This window comes from Zerene cesonia, chromosome 18 (assembly GCF_012273895.1).
Source record: "Zerene cesonia ecotype Mississippi chromosome 18, Zerene_cesonia_1.1, whole genome shotgun sequence".
NCBI lineage: Eukaryota > Metazoa > Arthropoda > Insecta > Lepidoptera > Pieridae > Zerene > Zerene cesonia.
In genome coordinates, this window is record NC_052119.1 from 9222610 (window position 1) to 9231285 (window position 8676).

Sequence of the window (8676 nt, forward strand, 5' to 3'; positions counted from 1 at the left end):
GATTCGAAATTCAAATGTAATATTTTTTTATAATTAAGTGTAACAGTATTTATGGCCAGACTAAGTATATGGATTTGAAGTCCGAGGTCCTCACCACTAAGCCATCAGTGCTATCTATAATTGATTTGCTAGAATTTATAATTAACTTGTTATCGTATCAATTTCAACTTAGTATTATTTATGCATGTATCTAGTGCAATTATAACACAAGAATGACATCGAGAATTCTAAGTATTATGACGATTCATAAGCGCGGTTAATAGAAGTAAAGATATGATTCCTTGAATCGTATGCTATTAGTACAGCATTTTTAAAACCCGGTGGAAAATGAAGTTTGACGTCGATGTCCGTCTGTCTGTGATATCGGTGTTGTTAAACAGATTGATCGATTTAGATTTTTCCTTGTTTCGTTTTAAGCTTTGATGAAAATCAAAGCACAATGATGAGCGGTAACAAAATGTCGAATTTAATGTTTTCACAACTCCCTCAATGAAAGGGCTTGACTAGTAAAACACTAATCAAATTTCATTTGAAATCCCTGACAGCCCAAAAAGAAGTTTATTTTTAATTTTGAATAATTTTTTATCTATTTAACGCAATGGTTTATATATTATATTTACTTATTATATTTACAGGCCGATTGACTGATCTATTGAAACACAGTCGAAATTACTGGACCAATAGGGCTAAAATTATATAGCCTCTATCCATCCATTAATAAAGGATTTTGATAAAATCTGCCCCTAAGGACTATAATAGGAAAGTTTGTAGTGTGTGAATTTATTTTTATCACGCGGGCGAAGCCACAGGCAACAGCTAGTTTATTATGTGTTACAGGTATGTTATATACATTATTCAACTTTTCGAATTCGAGATTATCGAATTTCGCATTCGAGAAACGTGTAATGATTCGAAAAATTCCATAGTAATAAGATCTGTCTTAAATCGGAGCACCACTGTAAAGGACTCGTAGCTAACTTCAGACCCTTACCCGGGTTGCTAGGGACCTGAGAGTCCGGTCCGATTTCCAATTGTACCATTATTTTTGATTTTTCATACAATTTATGTTTATTGGATGTTGAGAGAAATGCGGAATGGTCTTATTACAATTGTACGGGAACTCGAGTTCAAATATCGACGGCCATTGAATGTGGACGCTCTCCAATATTGAATTTGAACTATTATATTTTCCTGTGTTTGTAGTTCGATAACGGACATTGAAATTATAGGTCGGTTAGTACGATAGATAGAAAAATTTACTTAGATTTCATTATAAAGAATGTCTTATTATTAGTATTGTATTAAATTTTTCTTAAAAAAACAACTAATTACTGGAATAATAATATTGCCTTGCAACAAAATGCTCGCGTAAAAACAGAAAATCATTATAATGGCAATTTAAAACTTATGTTAGATCACACAAAAATCTCAAATTAACACAGACATATTATGTTACTAGCTGTGCCCCGCGGTTTCACCCGCGTAAGTCCGTATCCCGTAGGAATATCGGAATAAAAAGTTGCCTATATGTTATTCCAGTTATCCAGCTGTCTAGGTACTAAATTTCATTGCAATTGGTTCAGTAATTTTTACGTGAAAGAGTAACAAACATCCATACATCCATACTTACAAACTTTCGCAATTATAATATTAAATAGGATCTGTGATGAGACTAACATTTTTCACAACTAACCACACACAAGAAATAACAAAAAAATGGAACACACAACAACCAATGTCTAGGCAAGATCGCATGTAAGTCCGTCCTTTGTCCATTTTAAGTTACCTTCTGTTGTAATTGTAAAATGTATGGTGAACAATATAGTATTTTCAATATTTTCAACGTTAAAAATGAGATAAAATAAAGGCATGAGATACTTGAACGGTAGATATTATGTGCATTGTTATTAACAATAGATACAATAATATTAACAATACAATAAACAATCTAATCAACTCAGCTCTAACACTCAAAACAGAACCCTCGCAACAAAATCTCTAATTAAGTCCGTATATATGAACTCTCACAAACCAAATAACAGGGCGTCGGTTAAGCAATCTCGGAGTAACTAAAGCATTTAAAACAAATGAGATATTCTTACCTCAGCATCCCATTACCGTCTGCGAGGAACAAGCGGAAACTAATCCGTGAGAAAATTAAGGAATTACAAACTGGTTACGTGTAATGAAATGGAGATTTAAACACCGCTGATAACATTTCGTGTTAGTTCGCTAACGTTAGCGCTGTCAGTATGAAGTAGTAGGAAGTAGTCGGTAGGATGTTAGAGGGCCGATTTGACTACTTACTGATATCGTCCCCGATAACCTATTCAGCACTATATGACGTATATTTCATACATACATTAGCTGGCTTTCATACATTACTAGCTTTATGCCACTAAAATGCACACAGTGCCAATTTTATCCATTCTTAAAACACCTTTATAAAATAAACGTTAATAAAGGTTTGTCTATTTATCGTCATAACTATGAGAAATAGCTATAATGACAAATGAATTACATAGGTAACTCAATTGTAATGTTATTATGTAACTGATGGTGTATTTTGTAATAAATAAACAAGACTCTTATTTCCCCCAATGTTATCGCATAAAGTAAATGCTAAAAATTCAGAGCACGATCCAATTATTTAGGGTAATTTATCGACATTTCAATCGTCATGAAGTATCTTAGGTGCTGTCTAATTCAAAATCTCTCCCTTGCAATAATTCACAGGTGGGTCTCAAATAATGTATTACTGGAATACCTTAACGTACGTTATGCCCCGGATACGGCGGAGCAATGGAATCCGTATTGCCTCTCTGCTCCTCCACTCGGATGTCGACGCACTGTTCAAATATTTCACAGACGTTGGGTGTTGGATCTGTGATCAGACAATTTTACACGTGTGAAAATATTCTTGTTTTTTGAATGAAAAGAAAGGAAGAAAAAAGTTCGTAATGTAGGTTTTTTCCAACATTGAAGAATTATAAAAATGCCACAGCCTAAAGATATATATTACCCTACACAGGACCGACTACTACAGTACATAGAATCGCAATAGACTGTATTTACAAGGTCAATAAAATAATAATAAATCATCGTCAAATTTTGTATCATAAGTCATGAAAAAAAACAGCCAATATTAGACAAGTGTTTTACTTTAATATATGCCTTATTCTAACACAAATACATTAATTAAGAATTGTGATATATTTTTAGATATGCCTATCAATCGGTTCATTATATGAGAACAATTCCTGCACTAAATTGCATTCAAATCGCATACGTAGTGGTCAGCATTAATTATTTCTCGCCACTCATCTGCATTTCCTGAGAGCATGCGCCTTATGTCCAATCGGTGGTGAATTGCACTTTATCTTGTGTTTAATAATTCATAACAACAGCAAGATGACACTAGCAATCTTATGTGATATGAATTATTTGAACAAATTACTGTTTGTGTTATTCGAAAATACTCATATTATTATAATTATCTTTTTTTATAGCTAAGTAGAAATCAGACTTTAAATATAATGTTATGTTCCATCACTTCAAAATCTAAGAAGCAATCATTGCATGACCCTATTTATTTCCATTCCAGCTCATAAGAAAAGAGATAGATAGATAGCATGTACCTAAGTACCATTTCCATAGAAATTAATGTCCAAAGAAGAAAGTCTTCCTCGAATGTTACTTCCGGAGTTTCTATTTACGATAAAAACGCTGCAGGGATTCATAAGAAGGTAATTCATTTAAGTTTCAACTAGTTTTTAAACTTTAATCGGAGCAGAGGTGCAATTTCACGTTCGCCGTAAACGGGGTCCCAAGTGAAGTTATCAGAACCTCATTCAGTTAGGTCTCGGAGTTGAAAGAAAAATAAAAACTGAACAGAAAGCTGCTTATTTCGTTTTATATCGCAACTCGTGGCGAAGTCTTCGGTATAAATCTGCGGAATGATTCTTTTATAAAAACTTTACGAACTTACAATTTATGGAATTCCGTGTGATATGAATGGGGAAACTTGGAGCTGTTCTGGAAGAGAGATAAAGGAGCATTGTGTTTGCGGAAAAGTTTTCCAGAATGATATTAACCGTCAATAATTAAGAATCAAGCTACGGTCTGGCGAATGACGTAGGTTCGAACGCCTCGCGATAGAATTTTTTCTATAACATATTTATATTTTTTATCAATTATAAATCAATTGAACGCTATTACAATTTAAAAAAGAAATAATCAAGTTATTATTGAATTGAAGTTCAAATTAATATAGCTATATAGCTAGCATATAATTCATATTATATATTGGTATGGAATTTGTTTTACTGTTTTTCATTTTTTTTTTCAATCTGATCATGTTCTGCCTAAGAAATTTAATTTTTTCAAGGGCCCCTGAATATTTCAATTTGTTACTTTGTATTAACAAATTAATTTATTAGAAAATAATTGAGATTTTTAGTAAACCATCTCTATAAGGAACATAAACAAATATATTGATATTTAAAAACTTATTTACTAACGAACAACAATTTAATATATAACATACATAAATTTATACGATTTAAATCTTTATTCTATTCTTAAATAGTTCATGATATGTTTCCAAAAGATAACTAATGTCATTTATCAGCAATCTTTTATCTTTTAATTTGTTAACAAAAGTTTACTAAAATTCGCGTCGTCGGCACCGTAACCGTGCAATACCTGTTATTTTCTCTTTACACGGAATAGGCGTGGTTCAATATAAAACTGTTTTACTGTTAGTTTGTTTGGACGGAACAGTATTATGAAAATGGGGACATAACCGCTATTTTATCTTTATTTATTCATTTATAAAAATTACTTGCCATGACGGGACACGCTCAAAGCGACAGCGATACAAAAATAATAATTATAAAACAAACTTAACTAACTTAAATACTAAAAACATGATCTTATAATATTCAAATTTACATAAAGCACTAAGAATTAACTAAAATATACTTTGTTATTGTAACAACTGAAATATAATAACACCCTTGCGAATTCACTAGCGATTCATTACCTATATAGTTTTGTCTTGATCTAGTTTTCATATGTTACTATGGTTATGCGTATTAGTCGTGTTTTACTACTTTGAACTATTTCCACTCTTTTGAATGGTTTTACACACTTTTATTTTGCCAAATAAACCTAACAATTTATATGCTATAAGAAATAATAGTTTTATGTTGTATTGTATTTTGTAGACAAGCTTAAAGCGTAATAAAAATCTATTTGTGATTTGGATATCAATAGAATATGGAAATGAAATAATCAATCAAATTTTTAAATATGATAATACATATATTTAAAAAGTATTTCAAGCTCTTAAAATTATGAATAAAAATACGACACTTCAGTTCGATATCTTAGCGTATGGCAAATTTTTAGACTGAATTTAAATTCTCACTAGATTGCAAGTAGTGCCAAACGTAGCCTTTACCAGTGTAGGCTAAGTGCGAGCTTTTGCGAAGCCTTAAGGCTTCTTTCTAGTGCAAGTGAAGTTGGACGGCATTGTTGTGTGAAGTAGCAAAACTTATGTATGTAAAACTTAGTAAAACGTATGGATCTATATTACCTAAATAAATATGAATAATTGTAAATTATTATTTTGGTGGCCTTTGTCACAGCTAAGTTCCATACTTGGCTTGTTACGTTTTTTACTTCTACAGTTTATGGTTTTATTTAAGTAGTATATATTTAATAGTGTAGTTATGCAATTGTATACTGTTTTGTTTGAAATATTATTTTTTGTTTCAAATTTGATAGCGTTTGCAATTCTATTGTAATCCATGACACGCCATATGTAAAATGGTATCCATACCATCTTACATATGGTGTGTACATCTAAGCACAACAACTGCAGTACAAATTGGTGGTTAGTGAAATATGTACTGAGATTGATTTATTTATATGATAATGTAATACACATCTTAGTAGCTCTCCGCTCGCGGCTTTGCCCACGTAGCCAAAGGAAAAGAGACAGTTCCGCGGTTTTCACTGCATAGTTCCAGTTTCCGAGAGTTTATTGGCATGAAATTAGCCTATGTCACAGGATCTTTCAGTTCTCAAACTATCTCTGTACCTATATAAAAGTTTAAAATTTATGATAGCCTAGCTCACATTATACGCTATGCTTTATACAAAGAGACAAACATGTACGTAAATATATTTACCTCGACGGCTAAAAACAGTAACCTAGATAGCGCGCGCACCCGACAGGTCAGTGGCGGAAAACTTAATTATCTCACCTACAGTTGGACTCTTTCTATATTACATAACCATGGACTTAGAATACTGGATATTGCTTCTCTTTATCATTTCTTATTACTAACACTATATTTTATAACCCTCTAAAGTTTATATACTCGTCACTTGTTATCATCATCGGCCAATATTTGTTCACTAAGGTGGTATAAGGGCTTTAGTCATAATCTAGCTCACTCATCCTAAACTTTTGTTTCTTGACCTGTTGGTTACCACACGATGTTTTCCTTCAACAGTTTAACTAACGATAATGAGAATAATATGTGGATCAATTTCGTTTTATATTCTCGTAAAGACAGGACATCTAAGATTAATATTTATAGTAGACTACGGTACTACACAACTTGTAAAAATAAAAACAATGGTTCAGCAAAAATACTCAAAGAACTACAGTTTTAATTATCTCAAACTATGAATTGAATCTTAATGGAATTTTTAAATTTTACACTGTGGTCTTTAAAACCTATTTACATAGAAATCTTGTATTGACAGACTTACGGATGCCAGCATGCTTTAAATATTTCATTTATACTACAAAGATTAGCAAGTACCACATATTACATCTTTAAAAAATCGAAACAACCCTACATTTGTTATTAATTTCTTATCTGTATAAACTGCCGCCCAGAAAGTTATTGTAAATTGTTATTAAACTAGAATATAATTTGAAAGGGCTTCTACAATAGTCTTAATTAATAGATAATTGAGTTTGACGCAGACGTTTTATATTAATTAATAAGTGATATCTCAACTAAAATGTGCTTTATTTACAATCAAAATAACTTTATTTTTAAATTAAAATCAACGAAGTCTACAACGAAGGGAAACAAATTAAAATTCAATACAAAGATTGATTTAAAAATGTGAAGATATGCAATGAGCGGTAGCGTTTGTTTGTATGTTTGTCCAAAATTGGTAAACTGACAGGGTATGAGCTGTCTTGGGTGATAGGATACTTTTATGCCGATTAAATGCTCCCTTGGGATAAAACAGGAATCTTGATACCCGGGACGATCCGTCTAGTATTTTATATATTAAGGGACTTATAGATATATTACATTCTCTTTCAATAATAATAATTGTAAACGTAATGCCAGCATACATCAGTCCCCAATGTACCTACCTACCTAAATTTCTTTAGATGAAAATTTTTATGTAATGTTTTTGCAACCTCTCTTGATTTTATGATTATTTTTGGGTATTTTCAATTGACGTACTTGAGCACATAATTAGCTCCGAAAAGGTCCGCGAAACAATGTTTCTATATTTATAACTTCTTATTCTTCTATAGTTATAAGTTTTTATAATTGTAAAGTTACTTACTGTGTCGTCCGAAGTAATAGCCCATTATTTTTTGTATTTATAGGGTGCACACGTAAAACCGCACGGGTCATCTAGTTTTACTATTTTCTAAAAATGTTAAAAATTAACTAAACCCTTATATCGACCGATAATTTAATACTAAACTAGTTGCTGACACAGTGACACTAAAACAAAATTACCCCAACAAGGAGGGTAATTCAAAACAAATTCTTCTCTGCAATTTCCCGCCAGTATTTTCATTAAATTTTTCGTATTCCACGAACGATTTAATCTACATTATGAAGTTAATTCTAAAGTTATACTTCTAAAGTTATGTACGACATAAAATATGCATCAATAGCTACAGCCTATTTCGCGGGAAACTTTTAATGGACTAAGTTTAATCTGTGGATACATTAATTTGGTGTTGCCAACGAAAAATTTAACGCCTTGTTTTATTTACGGTATCTCAGTTTGTATTGTATTTCTTGCGTGGGCTTTCGAAAGTTTTTTGTTGAAAATACTGCTTTTGATAGAATAAATTGCCTGTGAGAACTATGTTGTATTTATTTTTTCTTTCATGGCTTATTTTCCACGACATTCTTGTATAAAATTACATTATTTGGACAATAATATCTATGAGCGAGTATACTGGGCAAGTATTTAACTATAAATACATTATATAATTTTTTTCGTCTTCATCTTTTTTATATATATATATCAAATTAAATATCAACAGACAGATTAAATTAGATTATAAAGAAAAAAAAATAGATTATAAAGAATATGCTTTAGTAGACTTGCCTACCAGATACTACTTTAAGTAGTTGATACAAAATATAATTCTTACCCCCTGCTTGTCAGATTATCAGATAACTATAAACAAAAATCAACGATAGAAGAATCTACGAAGACACATAATTCTCTATATCACAGACCATCTTTTGATAATCTATTTATTTGGTAAAAGGACATTATCTAATTAATTGGAAAGAATACTTCAATTTAATAATAAGTTTGAAATTAAAGTGGATTTTAACGGTTTTAATAAATCGGCAATGATCACTGTTTGATAGGCAAGAAAAA